The 26,274-nt window shown below is 48.9% G+C and overlaps 1 pseudogene; it reads left to right on the forward strand.

The window, feature by feature from the left end:
* The first annotated feature begins 14,028 nt into the window (after window positions 1–14,028).
* LOC140251761 (G-protein coupled receptor 83-like) lies at window positions 14,029–20,123 on the forward strand (annotated as a pseudogene).
* Window positions 20,124–26,274: the final 6,151 nt, after the last annotated feature.

Genomic DNA, 26,274 nt, shown 5'->3' on the forward strand with positions numbered 1-26,274 from the left:
GAGCCCTTTCACTAAAGACAGAGGCAAAGAAGGCGTTCAGTATTTCCGCCTTCTCAGCATCCCCCGTTACCAGAACACCCCCCTCACTTAGTATGGGGCCCACATTCTCCCTAGCCTTCCTTTTGCTGTTAACGTACTTAAAAAACCCTTTTTTATTATCCTTTATCTCCTTAGCTAGATTCAGCTCCAGGTGGGCTTTAGCCTTCCTGGTCGCATCTCGGCAGTCCCTGACTACATTCTTATATTGTTCCCAAGTGGCCAGACCCTTTTTCCACATATCGTGTACTTTCTTCTTTCTGCGGAGCTTGCACATGAGTTCCTTACTCATCCACGCAGGTCTCCTGGCACCTTTTCCTGACTTCTTAGTTACAGGGACGCACCGATCCTGAGCCTGGAAGAGGAGCCATTTGAATGCTAACCAGCTCTCACAGGCCCCCTTGCCTTCTAGCACCCTGGCCCACGGGATGGGAAAGTAAAAAGAAAGAAAAAAAGAAAAGAAAAAGAAAAGAAAGAAGAAAGTTTCAGCATTTCCTAGGGCATGAAAGACTTCCCAGCTTTTGGCCGAGATGTAAGAACAAAGCTCACAATTCTCATTATGTATTTCATCTTTATTTTCCCCTCCTTTGTCATTTCTATCTGAAAGGGAAAAAAAAGTCATGGGGTGTTATTAAAAATACTTAGAGCTTGCCATCATCTCGAGTTGAAACAACACTCCTTACAACTGCTTTAATGCACACTGCCAGCTTCTGTCACATAACCCACAGTGTCAGTACTCAGTCAGTAATGGGGAGAAAGTCATCAAAAAGTTGAAATCTGATAAATTCTGCCTAACAAGATTGCTCCGAGCCACTCAGCCTGGCTGCTCTGCTTGTGCAGAGTGGTGCTTCAGGGCACAGATGCTGAAGGCAGAGCTTTATGGGAAGGAGCAGCTCTGCCCACATTCCCAAAGCAAGACCCAGGGGGGAGGTGCTGGCCATGCCCAGGGCTGGCTGTTCTGTTCTCCTCTGGTGCTCAAAACTGTACAAAGTTTGGGGGGTGTGGATGCCACCTTTCCCCCTTTCCCTTGCATTGCTGAGGATGTGGGGAACCAAAGCTGAAGCAGGAGGGATGTGGATGCTGCTCCAGGAGGGGAAGGCTGCCACTGGGGCAGCAGCTGCTCATGGCCAGAGGGGACACCCACCTGTTTCTGTTGGAGCAGATGTCACACCTTTAAAAAATGAGGGCTTCTATTGTCTCAAACTCAAAATGTGCATCAAGGTCAGAACATGCTGGCAGCAAACTGAGGCTGTGGATGCTGCTAAATGAAGTGAGGAAAGGAATCAAAGCCTGTTGATGATCAGATGTGTCTTTGCTAACCTAAACCACTCTATGACTCTGATGGCTGCCAGCTGGGATGGTGGCAGTCTCCTCCTGGTGCAGCTGCATGCACCCCAGCAAGCTGTATGGTGTTACCACTCAATCACCCAGAGCTCATTTCCCTGAGCCCCCACCTCCTGTGGCTTCTGTGGCTCCTGTTCCCAGGCACCTGCTCTGCTCTCAGCAGGTGGCAGAGCTGCTGTGCCCTGGTGGCAGGGATGCTTCTGGGGCATTTCCTTCTGACTCATTCTTCTGTGTCTCTCTTCTGATGTCCTCAGTTTGTTCTCCCGCCCTGCAGGAGGACCAATAATGGTGAGCTTGCTTTAGGAAGCTCCAAAGAGTGGATGTTAAACCAAGTTCCTTGGGGTTCTGTTGTGAGAGGCACCAAGAGGAATTTGGAGGAAGCATCCTGCATTTAGGGAGAGCCAGGATCTGTGTGCTGTAAGCACATCTGTCCAGCTGGCAGCAGAAGTTCGAGGCTCTTTGCCGTGCCCTGTGCCTCCAGCAGCAGCTTCAGGGAACCCCTTCTTGTGGCTGGAGCTGAGTTCTGCTTTGCTCACTGTCCCGAGGGGAGATGGCTCCTGCCTGCACAGCTCATGGCTAAGACTGAAAACTGAAGGGGTATTTTTGCTTCAGCTGTGGTTCCTCTTTTAACAGAAAGGAAACAAATCTCAGCTTTGCCTTCAGGATATCTGTTTGTTCCTGGAAGGATTTTAATCTGTTTTACACTTAGCAGTTTTGCAGTCTGACTGTTTACAAGATCACTACTGTGACTAAGTATGATTTTTCCTTTCCTTAATTTCCTGAAACTCTTTAGGCTTTAACAGCAGCTCCTGAAGCAAAGTACCCAGCAACATGCACTGCTCTAGGAAACTCACACTGTGATGTACTCAGCTCTGCAGTAATTACTGTGTGTGTGTATAAATGCCAGTTCCACTTTCTTTGTGGCCCCAAATTTCTTAAATTAACGGAATCTTCTTCTTCCTTCCTGGTCCATTAAAACATTTCTCCCTCCTTGTTATTATAACTTCTTTGTGGCTACCTGAGGAGATAGCCCCAGTATCTCTCCAGCTAAGGCAACGCAGAGTGAGGTTTTCACTTTCCATGGTGAGCCCCACTATTTTTATATTAGGGCATCCTGACCCCAGGTTTACTTTCCCCTTCTTAATGTATTTTGCTTATTTACAAATGTAGTGGCAATGCTGAGTCATGGCCTGAAGCAGTGATGGAGCACCTGGTGGGAAGGCAAAGCCAGCCCAGAGGAGCTTAAGTGCATGTGATGTACCTGATTGATGGAAGAGATGGAGCCAGGACGCACCCCTTCCCAGCCCTCATTTAAGGGCTGGTAGTGCATGTGAGGGCATCTCTTGCTGGAGATCCCTGCCTACCTGAGCCCTTCCAAAGGTAAGCAGATCTTTTTTCTTTGTTTCTACATCTTCAGCATTTGGGCTTGTTCTCATTTGCTGCATCCAAAGTCTTTGCCACTGTGCTGTTATTGCTGTACTTTCCATCACATTATAGAGTTACAATAAGTCTTTACGTTTCAGTAAGAATAAGGGAATGGTTTGAAGCAACAATAAGCAGTGTTGTCAATGGGGCCCTCAGTCTTCTGGGTAAATGGGAAAGTCTAAAAGCTGAGTGCTGACTGTGAATTTTAAAAGCCACTCTGGAAACTCAATGCCCACTTTTCTGATGAAGTGTAGTGTAGAAAAGTGTCTCATAGAGCTTTTGGAGAGCCTCCTGAGAAAGCAGAAAAAAAGGATCTCCAGGAAGAAGGAATAAAGGGTTTATAAGAAGCAGAGTTGTTCCAAATAAGCTCACTTGTTCGTGTGAGCTGAGACAATATTAAGGTGGCAAGAAGCCCATGAGGAATAAATAGAAGTGATGCTGTGAGTCACCAGCGTTCCTTTACTGCTCACATCACAGTGGGAGCAGAACATCTGGGCAGTGTCGTTCAGTGGGTGGCTGAGCAGCTGCCAGGCTGGGCTGAAAGGCACTCCTGAATGCTTCCAGTTTGGGCATGGGTTCCTCCCAGTCCACCATAGAGCAGCACTGGTCTCTTCAGTTCCACAAAACAGCACAGTTTTGGAGAGTGTAACTGACCCTTCTGCGCCCTTGAAAATGGGGGTGTGCCTGTATATGTGTTTGTATGTGTATAAGTGTGTAAGCCTCATTTGAAATACAATACCCTCATAGATAGTGAGTATGAGAGGCAGACCTTCCCTAGGTTTGCAAGGACCAGCAGAGTTACATCACAAACAAATTTGGTTGAAGATCTTATAAGGGATTGGATCACATTTTGGCAGCTGCTGCAGTTCCCACCCTTCCATGATGCCTTGCAAGTGAGAATAAATAATCAGCTGTGTGTGTGGGACATTATTCTGCTCAGAGTCAGACCCAGAGGCTCTCCAATGGCATCACCAAATTAAATCACCCCTCTCCAAAATGGATGATCACAGATTTTTCTCAGTTTTCCAAAACAAGTGAAATCCAAACCAGGTGCAAGGAGCTTCTCTGTTCCTCAGCAGCTTTGTGCTGCCGTGGCCTGTTTAACTGCCACCCTCCCTCAGTATATCTCTGCTGATAGCACTGCAGAAATGGAGTTGTGGCCAAACTGTGGAGCTCAGTTAATGGTGGAGGGATGAATTACAGGTAAGACAACAAAAGTCAGTGGAAGCGTTCGTATGGAAACAGAACTTGTGTGACAGTCAGTAAGCTGGACAAATGTGACCCAAATTTGGAACCGCTTTTGGCACAGATCCTGTCCCACTCCCTCTTCCAAAATCAGGCAAGTTCAAAGGCAGGTGGAGGTTTGGCCATCTCCTCAGGGTTGTAGGTCTGGATGCTTTGCAAGCACTTATGTGCTACATCCCATTACTTGGTGCGACCTCCCTGTGATGTCCTCTGCCTCTCCACATGGCTGTTGGCACCTCAGCACTTTTGGTCTCTTTTCCCCTGCCCCTCTCTTTGCTCTGGGTGAGGCTGTCAGTAGTCCCAGGCATAAAGCTATGGGGAGGAGGGTGCAGTGTTCCTTTACCATGATTAATGGGCAGTGTTCTTGGAGCTAATAAGAGTGTTGTCTTTAAAACAACATTCATCAAAGGAAAGAGCTTGTTGGTTTCTGATTTATGAGGGAGAGTGACTACCCTCCCTCTGTAGGCTGCTAATCCCTGACTGACTCACTGACTAAAATTGTTTAAGCCATGATATTAAGCCATGATATTCCTGAAGTGTTACATTTCAGGTCAAGGCTTAAAGGGTGAGGAGTGTAACTGCCTGATGCCCTTCTGCACGTGCTTCCATCCATCTTGAGGGAGTACTGGGGCAGCAGTCACACATCCCAAGAGCTCTGGTGATCAAAGACACCTTTCTGGCTTCTCCTAATAATGCTAGTTTCTCCCATGTTTTCCCCTTTGCTTTGCAAAGAGGCAGTATGCTTAGCAAGTTGGTAATTTGGATGAGGATAAGGAGAGGTTCTTCCACCAGATTATGCTCCAAGGCTCAGTCAGGTGAGCTCCCACAGGGCACGTGGACATCTGCAGGCAGAGCTGGAGCCGTCCTTGTCCCTCTGCATGTCCCAAGAGCGTGCCATTAAATCCTTTGCCTGGGTGGGGGATTGGAGGAGGTGCTGCTCTCTGCGGGATGGTCTTCTGACCCTGGGGGGCTTTATGCTGTGTGCTTCACTGCCCTGGAAAGGGCTCTTCAGCATCTACCCACGTAAGGAGACCGTGTTTGAGACACCGACGCTCCAGAGGAAAGCTCTACTGCTTCGTGGGAACTGAAAATCATCCCAAAATACTTCAGGCGCTCCGCGGGCTGGTCGAGCACCGCCAGCTCCCTTCCAGTCCTCCGGTCGGTGTCACCTTCCCCTCATGACCGCCAGGTGGCACTGCGGGCCGTGCCCGCCACACGGTGCGCACGGCGTGGTGAGGAGGTCGCGGTGGGGATGCTGCCGAACTGACCCTGCTTTCCCTCTGCCTTTGTGGGCTGAAGGTGCCGGCGCTCCCGAGGCAGAACCTAAAGCGGCTCAGGGCCTTCAGTTAGCTATAAGAAAGCTGAAGTTCGTAGCTACATGGGTATGTGTGGGACCCAGAAAAGCACTCTGATATTTTCTGGGCCTCGCTGTTGCAGGCCTGGGTCAGGAACACAACTGCAGCCCAGCCTGTCCCTCACCAATGAAGTATCAGAGAAGCCTCAAGAATTCTGCTCAGCCTTCGATCAGTTGATGAAATGAAGTCATACCTCGTGCTGCAAGGAAGCTCCATTTCTTATAATAACAAATGCATACCAAAATGATGGCAGAAAATGCATCAGGGAAATAACACCCAGACTCAGGTGAGAAACAGGGAAGGAAAGAAGTGACTTCGTTGTGAAATGCGACAGCTTTCTTCAAGTCTGAATTAATACTGATGTAACGTTAATACCAGAGAAGTATGTGCCCTGAGCTGCTGCATGCACTCTGCTTTGTCTTCTGGTTGCATTTGAAGACTAACAGCATCCTATGGGTATGACACATCAAAGTGCCATATGAACAGCTTTCCAGGGCTATTGTGCTTTGCTGACTGAGTTTATCCAGATCTCCAGAAATCCCTTCACTGACACCTCCTCAGTCTGAGTTCTGCCTTCTGGCAATCCAGGCTTCCACGAGCTGATATGAGTTTCCAGTATATGCAGCATACAGCACAGATACGCACTGGCTGCAGAGAGGCAGCACTTGTTTTTTTGCAGCGTCAAGCACTGTCGGCATGTTCTGTGCGACTCGGCCCTGTGACAGCTGGGGCACAGAGAACTGCTCCTATTTGTCCAACACGTCACTCAGCAAAAATAAAAACAGCTGAGAAAACTCTACTTCTGGGAAGCCGGCAGATACAGCCTCTGCATGTCAGAGCTGTGGTGGTGTTGGGGAATGTCGTTATCAGGCACACAAAGCACTGATGAGGGTGGAGCTGTGCGGGTACCGAGTGGTCCCACACTGGATATGTGGGAGGTGGAGCCCCACAACACGGCTGAACAGAGAATGGCATCTTCAAGCTGATGGAAGGCTGCTCTAGCTTCAGGCTTTACTGTGGGTCTGCCTGGCAGAAGAGGGAGGGAAGGAAGATTGTCTTGCTGTTATAACACTGAAACAGACCCAGAATTTGTTTTAAAAGGCGTGTGGAATATAGGAGAGGTGTTGTGAACACAGTGCAGCATGGAATGCTATCAGCTGTCCAGAGAAAGACTGGGTGTGGGAGGATGGACCTGGAGCTTGTCATCCCTTGTTGTCTGGTTTTACCTCTGTACTCAGCAAACCATTGAGTTTCCCAGCTCTCCCCTTTCCATAAGCTGAAGCTAATAGTAGAAATTGCTCTGCTTGACAAGAGTGCTGGGTATGAATTAACAAATGCCGAATAAAGGAAACATGGGAGGCATGATGTTGGGATGAGATCAAATTGCTGCAGAGGAAATGCATTTTTTAAATTGCTGCGATCTCAGGAGTGACATAGCTGGGCATGATGGGTCTAGACTGAGGAATATGAATTAGATGTCAGAGACATCTGGGAGTTCATGTGATCTGGACTGGAATGCCTATAGCTGAAGCAGTAAGAGCACGGGGTTGTGCTCAGGGTACAGAAAAGTGTTCATTCTTCCACTGCAAATGTACAGGGGATCCTCACGTTAATGATCCTGGTTATGAGTGTGGGGTTTTTTTTTTGTTTGTTTGTTTTTGATTTTTTTTTTCCCTTTCTTTTTGAGTTGGCAAATTCAATATTAAACCCCATGACTTTAAGCTAAAAATTCATAGCAGACAAATGTGAGCTCTCGTGCTTTCTGCCCTCCAGCCACAGAGTGGGATGCCTGGTCCAATATTTATTCCATCGTCTGGATACACACAACATCAGAGTGAGGATGATAAATGAGCAATTCATGCTGTTGGACCGGGTTTGGAGTTTGCCAATAATTCCAAAATAGTTCCTGAATTAGTCTGTAGCTAATCACCCTCTTTCACCATAACTGGGAGGCCAAGAAGTTCTCGCAGGCAGCGCATGAGACATACAGGGGAAAACGAATAAAACAAAGCCAAAAATACCACCGCATTGGAGTCATGAGTCAGATGCCGACCTTTCACGTAAACGGCGCGGAGAGGCTGAGATCGGACGGCACGGCGGGGCTCCCTGTGGGAGGGCCGGACAGGCATCTCCGCGGAGAGCTCTTCGCAGGAGGGGACGGGGGCGGTGACAGCGGCACGGGATTTGGGGGGGGGGGGTGTGTCGGAACGGGCTGCTCCCCGCAGGTCCGCAGCTTTCTGCGGTGCTGGCACGCAGCAGCACTGTGAAAACTTTAAGCTTCCATCGGTCGGGCTGTTACGGCCTCGCCTCATACGGAATCCGCAGTTCTCCGCGAAAGTGCGTGTGACAGAATTTCAAAAAGAATCACGCACTGTGAGGCTCCCTGCGAACCTTCGTGCTGGCGCCAGGGCGGCAGAAGTAACAAAAAGCTTCTCACGTCCTCTTGGGCTTTTCTCCCAGTTTCGGCTCTGGATGCAAAGTCAGAACAAACTCCACTGGTTTACGGTTCGAGCCGCAGGCAGCGCAGCACCGCCTGCTCGGCGGGATGGAGATAACACTGACCAATCCTACACGGCTCGGCCTGGCCTCTCCTTTGTGCCCCCCGTGTGCCACGCCAGTGGCCGCCACCCGAGCTTGCGGCCAGAACCGTGCCATGCTGCGCCGTGCAGGGACTTTGCCCGGAGCCCCGCCGCTACAGAGCGCTGCTCCCGAGGCAGACGGGGGAGGAGATTCCAGTGGCGTTAATCAGCCGAGTGACGACCTTACCCCTTCTGCTGTAGGAAAACATTTCCTTTCTCTCCCTTTTAAAGATAACACACGGTTCCGTCCTTCAGTCTCTGCCAGATTCTCCTCAGGGGCAGAGAAGAAAGGCCCCGCCCCACCCCGAGCACGGAGCAGCTCTAGAGCCGAGCCGTGCCAGCTGTCCCCGCACACCGCTGCCCGACGCTGTCACACATCCTTCGCCCTGCTGATCCCAGGCACCGGCAGATCGCCGGAGCCCTCGGTGCGCAGAGCCTTCAGAGCCGAGCAGGCACAGCAGCAGCGACCCTTTGCAAGAAATGGGCTGTGCCCACGGTCACCGTGCAGCAGCAGCACGAAGGGCAGCAGTGCGATCAGGTGGCAATGCGGTACCGGCGGCACCCGGGGCGCTGCTGCCCTGTGGCTGCAGGGATGCTCTGTGCAGCTCAGCAGTCAGCAACGTCTAAACGAGAGCTGGGAGGTGGAAAGTTAGAGAATGGTCTTGATATCTGGTGTCCAAGTCCAGAGTCACTCATTGGGGTCTGCTGGTGTTTGGCCATGGATGTTTCACGGGATCACAATTTTCTCCCTCCCAGGCAGAAATTACTCAGCCAGATAAAACAAGCAAAAGATACCAATTGTGCTGATTCACAAGGAAACAATTTCCCTTCTATTTTAGCAGCATACCAGCAGGAAACTGCAGGGCAGTTTGCCATGGCCAAAGAAAATGGTGCATGTTGCACACTATCCAAGACTTCCTGGGTGCCCAGTAAGTCCTTCATGGCCTGACATGGTCTGTAAGTCAGTCTACACTGCACAGTGTGAAGTAGAGTTGTCCTATTCTTTAAGGAGCTTCAACACCAGGAGGAGCTTAAAGAGAGCAGCCCGGACCCCAGTGGAGTCTGATCTACACCACTGGAAATGGGTTCACATCTATACCACACAGTGGCTGTTTTTCACAGTGATGCAGCTGTAAGTTTTAATCCCCACATCTTGAAGTGCTCTGGAGTTTCAGTAGGAGTTTAACATTCAATTTGCACCTGAAGGCCAGACCTACACCTGAAGCTCCCCATGTAAGGACAATAGCTTACACTCATCTGCTTTCTGAAACCATGAAGTGGTTTCTCCCTCCTATGAATCTTTCCATGCTGTCTCACCCCTCTGCTGGTGATGAGGCCATCCCATAGTTCTGACTCCTCTGAGCACAGCAGCTGTTCTGTGCTGTGGGGCTCTGCTGCAGAGCAGTCTTTTGCTTCTCTGCTGCCCTCAGCAGTTATAGCAGTAAATGCATTGCTCAGAAAGAAAATGCTGTGTGGTGATGCTTGAAAGCACTGTTTTACTCTCAGCTGCACTCTCAAGGAGAGAGCTCCACATTCCCTGGGGCCCTCTTCTGTATCCAGAACTGTGTCTGGAGATGCTGCTGCCTTGGAACTCCCTGCAGCCTTGGCACATCTTTCTGACAATGAGCTGCTCCTTGCACATGGGGAGGTTGTCAGTTTGTAATCACTTTAAATACAGGCAAAGCAGCATATTGGCCTCTCTTTTTTTTTTTTTTTTTTTTTTTTTTTTTTTTTTTTTTTTTTTTTTTTTTGCAGTCCCATGTAACTGTAACAGACTCCTCTGCACCATTTTCTCTTTTGGGATAATTAAATGAGGTTTTTCTGTGCTTTTGTTTGAGGTCTCCCATGTTGACAAGAGATGACTTTTCATAACAGAAGGATTTTGGTGTTCAGTTCCTTAGCTCAGAATAGGTCAGTGTTGGGTGCTCCTCCTCCTCAGCTCCAGCACTGACCACAGCAACTGGGCCAGGCTGTCAGCTTTTCACTTAGATTATACACTGTTCATTAACAAAGCTAAACTGAATAGGATGAGGAAAATTGCTCACCAGGCCCAGCATTTGGCAATACTTTTTCTATATGAAATGGAAAGATCTCTTCGGTTTTAATTGTTCATACTCTTAAGCTAACAAAGAGAAAAAAGTAAAGAGAGGTTCATGGCATTCCTCCTCTGAGGCCATTCATTTGCCTGTGGGAAAGATTCATCTTCTGTGCTTGCCAAGCTAATCAGTGCAACAGAAAACACAGAACATTAACATGCATTCCAGGCTCAGCATAGTCATAAAGAAGAAAATCTTTTTGAAGGATGAATCCACCTGATGCCAGGCCACTTGATAGTAAATGCATCAGATAAGAGAAAGAAAAGCAGAGGGGACAGTTGTGTTTCCTAACTGAGGTATCAGCCAGGGCAGGGATGAAAACTGGGAGAATGGGTAGGACCTGAGCCTTGGGATGAGTATCCATTCCATTTAAAATGTGTGCTAATGGCAGACTTTAACATGAAACAGTGAATATGAAAGCTGTGCTCCCATTTACATGGACAGCTGATGGTGGATTGCACTCTGATCCTGTGGAAACTGAGCTTGACTGTCACTGATGTTCAGACTGCAGTTCTGCTGCCTGAGGTAGGGCTGGAATTCAGACAGCAAAGGGATTCAGTTTAGTTAAAGGTTCTGTTTCAGATCTGAGCCATCTGCTGCTCAGCATTCCTTATCTTTACCCCAGGTTGGCACAGCCCCGCTCAGCTCCATGGAGGGAGGCTCATAGTCATGGCCTGAGAGCTTAGCTCTGAGGGGACAGGGGCTGATGGGAGCATCCTGGTGCAGTTCAGTTATGAATTCAGTTCCTGGTTGCCCTGTGTACACCCGGGCTGACTTTACATGTGTCACATGAGGGAACAGTGAGCAGCTGCACACACTGAATAGTGCCATGCATGGTAAATGATATTGCAGGGCATCAGCTTCACCTTCTGTACCTCAAACCACAATGATGGTAATAAACACCAGTATCTGAGAGCAAAGGAGCATTCCTGTGGCTCTGAAGTCACAGTGCCTCTGGTTTCACATCTGTGCATTATCAGTTCATTTCTCTAGAGAGCTTCCAACCCTTCAGGAGACAAAATCATAGTATCGTGCGAGTTGGAAGGAACCTTAGAGATCATCAAGTCCAACCCCCAGGATTCGAGCCCTCTGTGTAGCAGCGTGGCAGTTCTACCACTTGCACCACAGGGTGGATTCGAACCCGGGCCCCCGGAGTTGCAAGCGGCAGTTCTTCCACCGTGCGCCACAGGGGGCACACAAAAATAACCCTCTGGCATTTAACAGTAAGACACCCAAAGGAAAAACGTCGAAAGCCTTTAACATCTTCAGCCGCAAACCTCCCCAGACAGGTGGGCAACTTGCATTTTGCTGAAGGAAAACAGCACAGAAAACTCTGAACAATTTTCTTCCAACAGCTCAGGTGCTTCTCCCCCAGCATACCGTGACAGCTGAGGGATGGATGTGGGGGAACTGCTGTGCAGACACAGCTGGCAGCACCCAGATCTGCTGCACCATCTGCTGGGTGGGAGCCTGGAAGCCAAGGCACAGCACCTGTCATTGGTGTGAGTTATGATAAAACAACCTGATCTCAGCTAAATGCTCCAGGCTGTGCCTTCAGGAACACAGCAGGCTGCCTCTCATCTCTGCTCACCCACCTGTGTGCAGGAACCAAGCACAGCTGAGGGTCAGTGGGGATTATTGTGAAAGGAAGATAGGATGCAGGGATGGGACTGTGCTGAGTTTCATTCTGAGAGTTTCAAGAGGCTCTAATGCATACCTGTAAATAAATCCTTTGCATCTGAAGAAAGATAACATCTGAGATCCTGATGAGGATCTGATTAAACCCATCACTCTCATTTCTGAATGGCAGTAAAAATGGCATTTCTGAATGGCAGTAAAAAGCCAGCAACAACATGTCAGGCAAGACATGAAGCACACACACGAAACACGTGCGCACCGACGGCACAGCGATAGATGAGAGCAATGCCTGAGCTGAGGCGCTGTTCTTTCATTAACCTCACTCACATCGGGCTCCGACAGCCCTGCACAGACAGCGCCGTCGGGCTCTGCCACCAGGCGCCCATCTCCGCTAAAGCCAAAGGAGCGCAGCGGGGCGCGGAGCTCCGCTTGGCACCGCCCCCGAGCTGTGCAGGTCCGGCGGAGCTCTGAGCCCGGGGGGGTCTGAACCGGAGCTGCCGGCGGTAGCACAGCCGTTAAGTGATGGGGAGGTTTTTTCTCTCCGTTATTTGGCGGTTGTTGGGAGCCCGCAGTTAACTCGTGCTTGCGAGCTGTGTTGCTCTTCTCTAAAGGTTTGTTTGGTTCGGTGAGTGAAGCGTTGGTTTGTGTTCAGCGTTCAGATCATCCGACGGGAGGTTGTCGGAGAAGTGCTATTAAATTCTTTGTAATGAAAAGTGAATGACTCTGCAACAGGAAGAGATGAGTTGGAGCCCTGGGTGATGCGGGTCAGAAGGGTGGGGAAAGGTTGAGCTGGATGGCATTTCCCTCTCTGATCCTTCAGGTTATGTGGAGTTATAAAGCTCAAAGCTGAACTCTTATTACATTAAACCGTGGTGCAGAGTACATGCTCCTTCCCAAGAAAATGGGATGCTGTCCCTGCTGCATCTGTGCTCTGCCTGAGGCTGCAAACAGTGCTGAGCTCCAACAACCACTTCAACAATGTTTGACTGATACAGAAATATCCAAGGAGAAATTCCACACTGGAAAATCAGGTCACAGCTCCATCATCTCCTTAAGCTCTCCCATTCCCCTCATCCATTTGTTCCTGAGCCTCCCTTGGGAGAAATAAGCCACGAGGTGGGCCAGGCCAGCAGCTGAGCCAGGTGAGAATGCCACTTATTTGATTTTCAGCTCGATCAGCTTCTTAATGTGATAGCACAGAAACCTCAGCGTGGGTCCTTCAGTGCCTTGGTGGGCATTCACCCAGGTGGGTGCAGTTCTGGATGCTTGCATTGTTGGGTGAGCACTGGGGCCTCCTGACATCTCAGGGAGTTCCTACAGCTCCAAGAGTGCTGCTTCTTAATCCTGCCCTCCATATGAGGTCTACTGATTTGTACACGCAGCCATGGGGCATGTACAAAACACAGCATCTCCTTGCTAAAATCCTGATGCTTTCCAAACAACTTTCTCCTCTTGTGTGCAGCGTAGCCAGAAGGAATGGTGTGAGTGCTTCTGAATTTCCACCTAACAACAATAGATCAATCTGAAATCACCAGAAATATCTATAAACAGGAAAAGGAGGTCTAGAGGTAAGTAGTGATTTTTATTCCTGCTGAGTTTTCTGATGCTCTGTGCTGGTTTGTATATGTTGTGAGGGCATTTTCTGACCCTGTGTGCTTCCTTACTGCTGAGCGTTGCCTTTGCTGGACAGATCGCTTTCTCACTGGAAACAAAGATAAACAGAATGTCACTGTTTTTTGGAAGAGAAAAATATGAAATATATTGAAATCAACTTCTGATGTAATTTTCAAGGTCCGAACAGCTATAGAATAATTGCTGGGGTTAGATGTATACAACAGCTACCTGTACTTGCAAAAGTAATACTCTAAATGGATTTGTTTCAACTTTCAGCAGAAAAGAAACCACTGTTTTGAAGTATGGGATAAGAGCAGCACCAGAACATCCTTCCCTGAAAGCTGGAGAAGTGTACTCATCTGAGAACGAATTAAAACAAACAAATAGCCATCTGAGCTTTTCCTACGTACGTTCAATGTAATACCAAGTTAATCACTCCAGCCCACCTGTGGAGCTACTGCAGCTCCTGATACGTGAGGAAGCTGAGAGTGCAGTCCCAAACCAGCTCTATTCTGAAGTCTCTGCTGTAAATGCTCCCTGGTATTGCTCCTGGGGAGCCTTTTGCACCTTAGAGGCTGTGCACCTATAGGCACTGCCCGCAGTGCCAGTTGCATCTTCACCAGCTGCTTAGAGAGCTACGTAGCTGGTGGATCACTGCTGGGTCAGCAGCCCCATGCCTTGCTGGGTTTACCCACCATGCCTCATGTGCTGCTTCCGTCCCACCAGGCACAGATAGCAGCTTTTCTTGAAGAGTTTGATTGCTATTCCTTGACCAAACTCATGTCCAACTACCAAGCAACCAACAGGACCACCTTCAACTGGACAAACAGCTGCATTGTGGAGTGGGAGAAGTTTGCAGAGCTGGCTTGGTATGAGCTGGAATCCCAGAAACCAACTGTGAAGGCTCTCCTGGTCATGGCATACTCGGTGATTATGATCATGGAAAGCTCCATGGCTGGAAAGCTATCAGACAGAAAGGGACCTTGGTGTGCTGATGGACAGTCGGCTGAATATGAGCCAGCAGTGTGCCCAGGTGGCCAAGAAGGCCAATGGCATCCTGGCTTGTATCAGGAATGGTGTGGTAAGCAGGACTAAGGAAGTCATCCTGCCCCTGTACTCAGCATTGGTGAGGCCTCACCTCGAGTACTGTGTCCAGTTTTGAGCACCTCAGCACAAGAAGGACATGGAGGTACTGGAGCAGGTCCAGAGAAGGGCAACGAGGCTCGTTAAGGGCTTGGAGAATCAGCCCTATGAGGAGAGACTAAGGAAGCTGGGGCTGTTTAGTATGAGGAAGAGGAGGCTGAGGGGAGACCTTATTGCTGTCTTCCAGTACCTGAAAGGTTCTTACAGTGAGAGTGGGGCAGGTCTCTTCTCACTACTGACTTGTGACAGGACGAGGGGAAATGGCCTCAAGTTGCACCAGGGCAAGTTTAGGTTGGATATTAGAAAGAACTTCTTTACAGAAAGGGTGGTTAGGTACTGGAATGGGCTCCCCAAGGAGGTGGTTGAATCGCCATCCCTGGATGTGTTTAAGAGCCATTTGGATGTGGTACTCAGGGATATGATTTAGCAGAGGTTTGTTGTTGTGGTATTGTTTTGTGGTTGTTTTTTTTTTTTTTTAAGAGATAGGCTACTGGTTAGGCTGCGGTTGGACTTGATGATCTTCAAGGTCTTTTCCAACCTGAGTAATTCTATGATTCTATGATTCATGTCTCTCTTTGGGAACGTGCTGGTGTGCCATGTGGTCCTGAAGAACAAGAGGATGCACTCAGCCACCAGCCTGTTCATTGTCAGCCTGGCCGTGTCTGACATCATGATCACGCTGCTCAACACACCCTTTACTCTGGTAAGTGGTACACAGGGCAGCCCTGTTGGCCGGGGGCACTTGCCCCAGGAATGCACAGCACAGTGATTTCTGTGCTAGATCTGAGGTGTGGACCCAACACACTTGAGCCCAACACAACTGGGTGGTTCTGCTAGACAGGTAAAGGACCGTCCAGCAAACTGCAGGCTCCCTTGGCTCTGCTAAGACTCTGTATTTCCTAAGGGACTCTGAATTCTCTCTAGGTGTGCTGGCAAATTGCCACAGATCAGGAGAACTTCTTGGGGATTGCAGAGTAGGTGTCTGGGTGTGTCAGTGCCATTGACATGCATGCAGCAGGACTGTAAAGTCAAACTTAAATCCCAGGGTTTGAAGCAACATGGCTGCTAGTCGTAGCTGGGGGAGAGCATCCAAATCCTTCACAGCTAGCAGCTGGGTGAAGACTTCAGTGAAAGCCCTCCAGATGTACAGGAGCAAGGCATGGACCACTTTGTCCAAATGCAATTATCAGTATAATCAAAAAGTGATTACTGCTGTTTGTAAATGTTGTTTATATGGTTAAGCTCTGATGGCTGGAACAGGACCACTCATTTCAACTCAGTATTTTAACCTTATAAGCTTCTATGCGAAGGTGTTTTAACATCCTGCACTGCTGGTTTGGGGATTTTGGATGGGGCTGCACAGCAGCCAAAGGACAGCAGCAAGCTCAGGTGCAGCCCAAGGCATTCCCCATGGGTTTGCTTGCTGATGGCTTCTGTTTTCCCCTGAGGTTCGGTTTGTAAACAGCACGTGGATCTTTGGGAAGTCAATGTGTCATGTCAGCTGCTTTGTACAGTACTGCTCGCTGCACATCTCCACCCTCACCCTGACAGCCATTGCCCTGGATAGGCACCAGGCGAGACCCTGCTATCCTACATCTTACTGCAGAGCTCCTCCCAAACCCCTTTGATGCCAGTTGAGCCATATGTTTGTGGTGGTTAAAGCAGACTCAGCCTGGCTCTAAGGTATGGCACAGCTGATAGGTGTGAGTGGTTTTGTTTGCAGTGGGGGCCTTGAAAGGCAGCAGAGCCACTGCCAAATGCAAAACAGTGGTTCAGCTATGCAGGGGATGTTTTCAAGTTTTTCAGCTTTTTAACTCAAATCTGTAAAACACATCTAATATCTTGACCTTAAACTCTGACCTGGTTGCCTGTTTCTTCCATTCTTCTCTTCTTCTCAAACAGCACTGGCTGTTTGCTGTACCACTGAGCTGCAGGGTGCTTTGAGGTAGGAGCAGTTTTCAGCTTGCCGCATCAGTAAAAAGCAATCCCAGTCAGTGAAATGTAACTGCAGGACTGATGCTGGAGCAGCATGAAGGGAAGCAGCAGGCTGAGGGGCTGCTGTGGGAATACTGGAGGACATGCTGGACGGAGCTGAAGGAAAGGACGTACCCAGAATTGAAGAAGTTTGTGTAGGATCTTGTTTTCTTTTCCCCACTTAATGCTACACAGTTTAAAAAAAAAGGATTCTCACAAAAAATAAAATAAAATAAAGTAAAATAAAATAAAAAAATAAAAATAGAGAAAACCTTTATCTGAGAGCACCTCTGAGAAGATTGAGAAGTTCACTGTTTCCCATTTTCTAGGCCACTTTGATAAGCAGGACTTTCCCCTAATCATGGCTGTTATTTTCTAAATAGCATTAAATCATGTAAAAAATAAACAAAAAAACCAACCAAACAAACCATGCTGTGTGTACTGGTGGAGGGACTTTCCTTTCCTGTGAGACAAGAGCCTTGGTGTGTTCTGTGTTGTAGGTCATTCTGAACCTACTCAGGCAAAGGATGTCTCTGACAAAAGGAGCGCTGAGCATCACTGTGATTTGGCTGCTGGCTGCCTGCTTCTCCCTGCCCCATGCCATCTATCAGAAGCTCTTCCAGTACAACTACAGGTGAGCTCCTCCTGGCTTTGAGCCCTTCTGCTCTTAGCAGGGAGTGGTGGAGTCCCAGCTGTGGGAAGATATTGTGGCACTCAGAGTCATCAGCGGTAATCTGTGTGTGTCAATGAAATCTCATTTCCTATGGCAGAAGCTTGGCAAGAGCCTCTTGGTGCACAGGAATGTGGGACCTCGTTTTGTTTCCATCCTTTCCCAGGAGGAGATCTGTGCAAGGGGGCACAGCCACACTGTAGGGCAGCAAGGCACTCCCTGGTTCCCTGTGCCTGGTGGGTTTGTGCCAGGGAGGCTGGCTTCCCCCAGGACTGTTCCTTATCCCTTCTAGCATGCAGTCATCTCTGTAGTCCCAGAAAGACCATGTCTGTGTGGCCCCATGCCCAGGCGGGGAGGAAACAGAGAGCAGGTGCTGTGGTTTGGAAGAGAAAGAAAATAAACCTCATCATGTAAACATCTGCACTACATCTGTACTTGTACAGTGCAGGAAAGACAGGGAGGGGTAGGACTGCATCTAATTCAGCCAGGCCACGAACCCCAACTTCATGTGCTGATTCATACATTTGGCTCCTTAGAGTTTATCTCTTCGGATTTGTGCAATAGGATAACCTTCTTCAAAGCAGGGGGCTGCTCTGCAAGGTGTTACGTAAACTGGAGAAGCAGAAGAGATACGCTACTTGCAGCAAAGGACTGATGAGCGGAGCAGTACTGCAGTAGGGATGGGAGGTCTGGGTGTGCTGCTGCGCATGCCTGACAGCACAGGGAGATCCTTGCTGGGCTGAACACAACAAAAGTTTCTTGAGTGGATGGGAAATAGAACTTCACGCCCACCTGAAATCTTCTGAAGTACAGAAAGAAAGTAAAGATTCTGCTCTGAAACAAAAAACAGTCATCTTTCCCCTCTGTGTGCTGTCTGGTGAGGGCACTCATGGCTTGGAATGCCTTCCTGCAGAACAGCACCCAGCACTGCAGGGACCCACTCACCTCCTTGCATTGCTTTTTATAGTGTTTGTGGATTGGTTGCACAAACAGGAGTGCAGTGTGGGCATCCACAGCTCCTCCTTGCTTATTCTGTGATTTATGTGCCCAATAGGTGTCCCACAGGGGATATCTTCAGCTCTCAGACTTTGTAACCAGAGTGCTGGGTTACTCCAGTGCCCACACCGCTCTGCAGCTGTGCTCAGGCCATTACCCAACAAATTGCTTATGAATGAACAAATACCACTATCTCTTTCGCTGCACCTGTCAGTGCTTGTCCTTCAGTGTGCCTAGAGGAAACCCAGCCTCGAGCTGGCATGGGGCAGTCAGCAATATAAGGACTTCCAGGACGTGTTATTTTCATTGCCATTTTCCATTCAATAAAAATGCTGGTGGTAATGTCACCCGCAATAGATCGCAGGGCTGGTAGCTGACAGCAGCAGGAGCTGCTTCCCCCGGACAAGAGCCAGGCTGCAGCCATGCTCAGAACTGTGCCCAGAGCCATGGTAGGCATGTGGCCTCCCTGTGCTGCCCATAGGAGCGTGGCGGCATGTCCCACTAAGTGTACATGGGTCCTCCACATCCTCATGTTCTTGGGTTTGCTGTGCCCTGCTTTGCCCTCTGTCATCTCCTGTGGCACACGTGTTCACTTCTGCCCATTTCCAGGCAATCTTCTATTTGTGGTACAAAAGGCAACATCAAGGGCTGAGAACAGGATATTACAGGTATTAATCAATACCGCAGCTTGGTGGAGGCTGACAAGTGGACAGAGGACAAGGTTTGAAAAGGGTGAAGAGGAACAAGAGAAAAGAGGCATAAACAACAAGGAAAGAAGAGGAGAAAACATGGTCAGGAAATAGATCTGCGAGTGTCCTTTTCTCTTAATGCATTTTTGTTTCCAGGAACACTCAGTTCTCTGTGGTGTGGAGGTGCAGTGAGGAGTGCCAAGGGAGCATGGATCTGTTGTTCTGAATTGGATGGATGAATTGTGTTTAATCTGTCAGATATGAACTTACCTGTTTTGGCTTAGCCACCAGAAGTTAAACCACTGAGTTTAAGTTGAAAAAGGGTCCTCAGGAGCAACGTTTTGCTGTGTGACAAAAAGGGATGTGAGGGTCTCATTGAATTAAAATCTGCTGCAGCTTCCAAGAGGGGACTATGCACTATCATTCTCAGATTCTCTTTTTTGGACAGCAGAATAACTTAGGGCAGAAGGCAGTTAACAGTGCTCAGTAATGAGCATAAGCCTCAAGGTGATGGGCACAAGGAGAGGGTTTTCAGGGAAACAGTTCTGACTGACCTTTATCAGTTGAGGTGAACAATATCTGCCCCTCTCCTGTTGGCACCAGATCTGAGGCTGTGTCTACGGGGCTGCAAAAACCTCACCATATCTTGCTGAATCAGCAGCACTCATATGCACAGCAGTGGCTATGTACTACCCATTGCACCTCTTTGTTTTCAAGGGAAGCCACTGTGCGGAGTCTGTGCCTCCCAGATTTCCCTGAGCCTGCAGAGCTGGTCTGGAAGTACCTGGACCTGTCCACCTTCCTGCTCCTGTACCTGCTGCCACTGCTTGTCATCACTGCCACCTACGTGCACCTGGCCAAGAAACTGGCTGCACAATGCCATCGGTGATGTCACCACACAGCAATACATTGCCCACCACAGGAACAAGAAGAAGAGCATGAAGATGCTGGTACTGGTTGTGGTGGTCTTCGCTGTCTGCTGGTTTCCACTCAATTGCTACATAGTGCTCCTCTCCAGCCTGGGCATCAAGACCAAGAACTCGCTCTATTTTCCTCTGCACTGATTTGCCATGAGTAGCACCTGCTATAACCCTTTCATTTACTGCTGGCTGAATGAGAGCTTCCGTGTGGAGCTCAGAGCCCTACTGTGCATGTGCCAGCACACACCTCGGCCCTGGGGCACTGCACAGCTGCCCATGGCCACATCCTGCCATGAGGCCTGGGGGAAGCAAGCGGGGTGTATGAAGGGGCCCTCATCAAACAGCATTTGCTCCACTGTGCTTGTCCCAACACTGACCTGTGAGCAAGGACAACAATAAATAGTTTGATACACATCTGAGGAAAGAACCTTCCATCCAGGTGAACCTCATCCATAGGGATTCCAACAGATAACTTATACTAAAGCCCCCCAGCAGAGCGCAGGCATAGCAGAAATGCTAAATCAGGGTTTGATACAGTGCTGGAGCACCGGGTGTGAAAGCAGGGCAAACCCAGGGGAGTCCAGGTACACACAATGTACCTGAGTACTGGGAGGGATGGATCCACCCCTACCCAGACCTCATTTAAGGGTTGGCAGTGGAGGTGAGGGTATCTCTCTGGAGATCCCTGTGTACCTGAGGCCTTCCAAAGGTAAGCAGCTTTTTTTCCCCCTTTGATTTTGCACCTGAGGCTGCTGTATTTGGGCTTATCCTTGCTTGCTGCAGCCAGAGTCTTTGCTGCTCTGCTATTATTGTATTATAGCATTACATCAGGGTAAGGGAAGTCAGTAGTGGGTATCACACTGAGTCTTGCTGCTCCTCCTGCCCTGGTCCCAGCCCAGGCAGTGTGTTGGTAAAATGGAGCAGAGCACTGCTCTGGGACTGGAGCTGTACCTCTATATCATTTGGTTCACTAAGAATTTATTTTGATTTCTGTTATAAATGTATGAATTCATCAAATAAACCTACACAGGCACTGAATTAAAGCCACAAAATAATTTGTCAGGGCTGTAGCATTCATCAACTGGAGAATTAAATAATTTGAGGTAATTACTAATTGTTGTGAAAGAAATTCATTGAAGCAACTGAATTGAATTGCAATTAAAGGGGAGGTTTTCTACAGTTCTGAGAAAAACAGTTTAATTTAGCTGTACTTGGGAGTCAAATGGAGAAAAGAAGACAATAAAGGAAAAAGAGGAAAGAAACAAAGAAAAAAATACTGAGACACAAGGACAGAGGATATCAAGTCAGACAGAAACCAGATTGGCTGTTTGATTTTGCTTGCAGTATGGAACAGATGGGCACTGAGAAGCAGTGCTCCTGCCTGGCAGTGATGGCCCTTCCTGTCACACTGCTCCTTGGAAGCTGCATAGTGACTTCAGGGGCCATTCCTGTCTGTACCTTTCTGTGTTATGCTTGAATGAGGGGTTGCTCCACCTGTAGAAGGCTGCTGCCATGCTTCTCCAGTACATTGTTGCAGGAGCCCGCAAAAAAAGAAGGTTTAAGCTCGCTATCTGCCAACAGGTAATGGGTTTCAGACCAGGTGACAAGTGAAATAAAGTTCTGTTCTAGTGCTGTAGTGGTGCTAAGTGAACCATGAGAACAGCCTGCATTGGGTAGTGAACAGGCAAGAGCTCAGTTAGCAACCCACAGTGGTGTTTGCTGCTCTTGGCTATTCAGCTGATTCTGATACTTATTGGCATCACCTACAGATTACAGTTTAGCATTCACCTGGACTTTCAGCCTGGAGGAGCATGTCCCTTATGGGCATGTTATATTGTCCCGGACAAAACTTTTAAATAGTAAGTGTTTCCCAAAGAAATGGAAGGCTACATCCTGTCCCTGAAAGTGTTCTCTAGCAGCACAGGAGCTGGAATGGCACCCTGGCATTGGCTCATGCATGGCTCCCAGCACAGCCTGTAGCCATTATAAAATAGCACTGGTGCTGCCAGCTTGGTGCTGGGCCAGTGTGCAGCAAAACAGGCTGCCTTTGGTTCAGGTCTCAGTGAGCTTAAAAAGCATGACTGTGTGGTGGGGGAGACTCAGACACCTGCAGAGCACTGTAAGAGCATAAGGCTGCTCCAACCCTGTGTTCCTCAAGGCAGGAATTTTAGACATACACCCACAGACTGCTGCTCCTGACAGGTTGATGTTTGTTACACAGGGGACTGCTTCACCACAGTCTGGGAGGTCAAAGAAATCCCACAAAAGCATGCTGCTCCAAGGCAGAGGCCCCCTAAACCAAACCTAAATGCCCATCTTGGTCTCAGTGTCCTTCCATTGTGTGCTGCATGAAGCACTGTGTGCACAGACCCTATGGTGAAAGATAAGCTCTGTCTTTTCACATTTTCTTTTGGTGTTTAAGTTATTGCTCAGGCTTTGATAAAATAACCATGACAACAATAGGAACTCTGATACATTTCATGAGAAGCATTAAGCTATGGCTTGCTGTAATTCTGAAATGAAATCTGCCGTGCTGCAGGCTAATTCTGGAGTATGAGCTGACCCTGGGAATGGATACCACCCTGAGGCTGTTTTGCAGTGCAGGATGGATAGGCAGAGGTTTCCAGTATTGGGTATTCAGCACTGAGGCTGCAGTCCCTCAGACAGAGCTCAGCAACAGCAGGCAGCCCCCAGAGCTCTGCCTGGTGGTGGCACTGCTGGCAGGCATCAGAAGTCTCTTAGAAAGATTTGAAGCTTGTCCTGAGTCCATCTGTGAGATTTATGAGTGTTCTCTTTTGTCTTTTCTTTCTTTAAATGGCTTTGTGATCTTTCTCTGGAGGAATTGAAGATCTCAGTCCAAGCAGCAGGTCTCAGCTCATGCCTTGGTCTCCTGCCAGTCCCCTGCCATGTACATGGCTGTCTTTTGCTGTGAGGAGCAACTGAGCCTTTTTCCCTAGATCTGTAAATCGTAACACGTCTGTATTGCTGAGCTTTTCTCCCCTAAATGGCCACAATGTAGGAGCTGACTGTACTGCAGCTCTGTAAGGACTTTGCTATCTGGGTTGGTGACTATCAATGCCTGATTGAAACTCAGAGCCTCGCAGCCCATTGCCCAGAGGCTCCACGTTGCCTGAGGATTCCCCAACATGACAGCACTCAGTCAGCAGCTGTCAGGCAGAGGATGGGACGCATGGCAGCCTGATCTAGTGGTTGGCGACCCTGCATGTAGCAGGGGTGTTGAAACTAGATGGTCACTGTGGTCCTTTTCAACCCAGACCATTCTATGACATGAAGAAGGAGGCTGAAGAGCACTGTGACCACAGGGCTTGAGGTCACATCTGCTGTGCTGCAGGCACAGGGCTTGTGGCAACAATTGGAGGGCTTTCCTGGCTGAGGCCTGCGACAATGTCAGAACTCATGCAGTGGCTAAAACCAGTCAAGGTCAGAGCCAGAGCAGCAGGTGCTGATGTGCTGCAGTCATTGCTTTGCCTTCAGATGCTGTGTGTGGGTGGGAACCACCTTATAGAATTCTGCTGGACAGAAACTGCCTGAGCACAGACAGTGTGCAAAGATCCAGCAGCAATGTCAGTGATTCACAGCCCCACGTTGCTCGTTTAGCTCATGCCAGATGCATCCAACTGCCTACAGCAGAGCTGCTGATGGAGGCGATAACAGCACAGCATGGTAGATACCTGAATTCCAGAGACGAATCCCTTACATGGCCCCACTGCATAATGAACAAAGAAACCACCAAATGCCAAGCAGATTAGTAAAACAAGGCAGAAAGAAATGCACAGTGAGTCATAAGATTAGCTCAGAAAGGAGAAGCAGAGCAGTTAGCTCTCCAGGTAGAAAACAGCACCTTGGGTCTGTTTGAAGGGGTACGTAGGAACATTCTCAGGTGCAGATCAAGCCCTGGCAGGTGGGAACACAGCTGGGGCAGTACCAGAGCTGTCTGTTTGCTTGCACTGCTAAGAAACCAGCAGCTTTGTCCATTCTCAGTATGAGAAAGGAGAGGGAGGAGAACCCCCGTGCCTCAATGGAGTAGTTTGGGTGCAGAGTGCACACCCAGAAGCTGGGAAATGGCAAACATAGCTCAGGGGGGTGCAGCAGAGGACGGCTCTCTCCTCCTGCAGGGTACAGCTCTGCCCTCTCACAGACAAAAACCAATGCCCATCTCCCTCCAGCTATTGCCTCCTGCACTGTGGTTGGGAGAGCAATGCCTCTGATCTGCCCAGTTTTGGGTGAGGCCCAGGCAGGAGTACCGGAGGGATGAGGGCTGGGTTTTATGCCAAGCATAACACTGCAGCCAACTCTGGGTTTGATTCAGGATTTCAGAGCCCCACCAGTGCTCAGCAGTAACTCCAGATCTATGCATGTCCCTGTGCTGCCCTGATGCCCATTTCCTAGTGCTCCCAAGGCCCTCACTGTTCCCTGCCAGCCCCACAGCTCAGTGCACACAGGTGTGCCAGAGCCTGTTCTGTTCCACTGTGCTGAGCTGAAGGATGGGGCAGGCAGGAGCTGCTCCTAGCCATTGCAGTGCATGGGAGTCTGTGAGCAGCATGGAAAGACACCTTAGGACTATGAGGTTTCCCTACAGACCAAGCAGCTGCACTTCATGTCCCACCACCCCACTCCCTGGCAGTGATTTCTCCTTTGCTGCCTGCAGTTGGGGATAACACTTCAGCCCATATAATGCAGGTGTGTGCCCCTGAGCCAGGCATGGCTCATGTTGCCTGCTAGGCCAGGAGCCTGCAGTGTCCCAGAGCCCACAGTGAGCTGTGAAGGGTGGCGGTCACCTACCAGAGTGATAGGGAGAAGTGAAAAAGTGAAAACTCGACAGGCTGTCCCATAGGAACCAAGGGGCTGGTCCTACTTCACCTCAGACAGGTGTCTGCCACTCAAAGCGACTTCTTTTGTTCCTGTCACAGTCCACATACAAAAATCTCCTTGGCAGATAAGAACAGATGAATTGCCTTATAAAACTAGATTGATGGACTGTCTAGCTTGTCTGCTGGAGAGAAAAACAATTGCTTTATGGGAAACCATAAGGAACAATTAGAGAGAGCGTCCACATAAATGGAATTCCTGCTCATTGGCTTGCAGTTAATGTTGCTGTACTGTCTGTAAGTGCCTTCTCCTCCCATCTCTCTGACATACTGCAGGTCTCCCTGTGCACACAGCAGTGCACACCGCTTCCACCCACCCTCAGGTGTTCTTGGAGGGAGGGTTTCATGCAGGCAGGAGCTCAGCTGGGTGCTTGGGGCTGAAAGAAGTGCAGTGATTTTCAAGACATGATTGCTGACAGCTCGGACAAAGTTCTGTGGCTTGTGTTTCTAATTGGTTGGAAAGAGAGGTGCTGAGGTACTGCCAGCTGCTGCTGCTCTACCTCACCTTGGAGGATGCCTGTCCATGTGTAGATTGCTGCTGAAGGCTGCAGATTACTCCTCTTCTGAAGCTCAAGGGTAAATTTTAACAAACCTAGAGCTAAAATCAATTTGAAAATAAGGTTGTCTTTTGTTATATTAAAAAGCATTGTATTGAATGGCATTGTCTTTTACATACTGAAATGCAATATTATGCTGTCTTTCACAGCTTGCAGGGCATAATGTGGGAATATTATGTTCATCCTTAGGTTGAATGGTGCTGGCTAACATAGCTGGTAAAGACCATGAATATAGATTGGTTGTTCAGAAATCTCTGCTATAGATGGGAATGGGTTGCTAATGAGCACTGAGCCTTTTGGTTCCCAGCAGCCAAGCCCTTCAGACACCATCACATTCCTTCTCCTGGCACTCTGAGGTGGGCAGCACTCATTGCACACCTGCTGCTCACATGCAGTATTTCAAATAAAACTTTTGCTCTCTACACTGCAGGTTACCTTTTGGGGATTCACTTCTAACTCACGGGCAGTTTATTCATTTATGATGTGATTCATGATCCAGATGGGGAAATGGACAAAGGAAAATAAGGGGAGACACTGAGCGCTGGTGATAAATGCAGTCATCCCAGCCCTTCCAGCAGCCATTGTTGTGCTCACTGCCACAGTCTGTCCATGTCTCCCAGTCAACTTCTACCTCCTGTCAACAGTCAGTAATTCAATAATAAACTGTAAGATGTGTTTTCACTCACATATAGTTGCCTTTATGTCCTGCAGGGAAGAAGTAATGCGAGAACCGCACACACAGGGGAAAACTGGAAAATGGAAAAAATGAGTGAACGAGCAATAAAAAATCATCCATGTGGAAAGAGAGAAAGGGAGGCATCTTGGGCCTGGAAATTCAGCTTTTATGCATTTAAGTCTTCATTTTCAGCAACCAAAATTTAACTGATTGTTCTCTCAGCTCAGTGGAGATGGGAAGGGCTGGCAGACACCACTGTGACGGTCCTTCAAAAACACAGATTTGATGACCAGCTTTCTGTTCAGCTTCTCTCCCACGAGCGCCCCTCTCCCCCAACCTTGTGCCCCCACCCTGGTGGATGAACCTGGGCTGTGTCTGATTTGTTGGGTGCTGCAAAGTCTGCACAGCTACCTCCAGGAGCCATGGGG

The sequence above is a fragment of the Excalfactoria chinensis genome, chromosome 4 (genome assembly GCF_039878825.1).
Source record: "Excalfactoria chinensis isolate bCotChi1 chromosome 4, bCotChi1.hap2, whole genome shotgun sequence".
Taxonomy (NCBI): Eukaryota; Metazoa; Chordata; class Aves; order Galliformes; family Phasianidae; genus Excalfactoria; species Excalfactoria chinensis.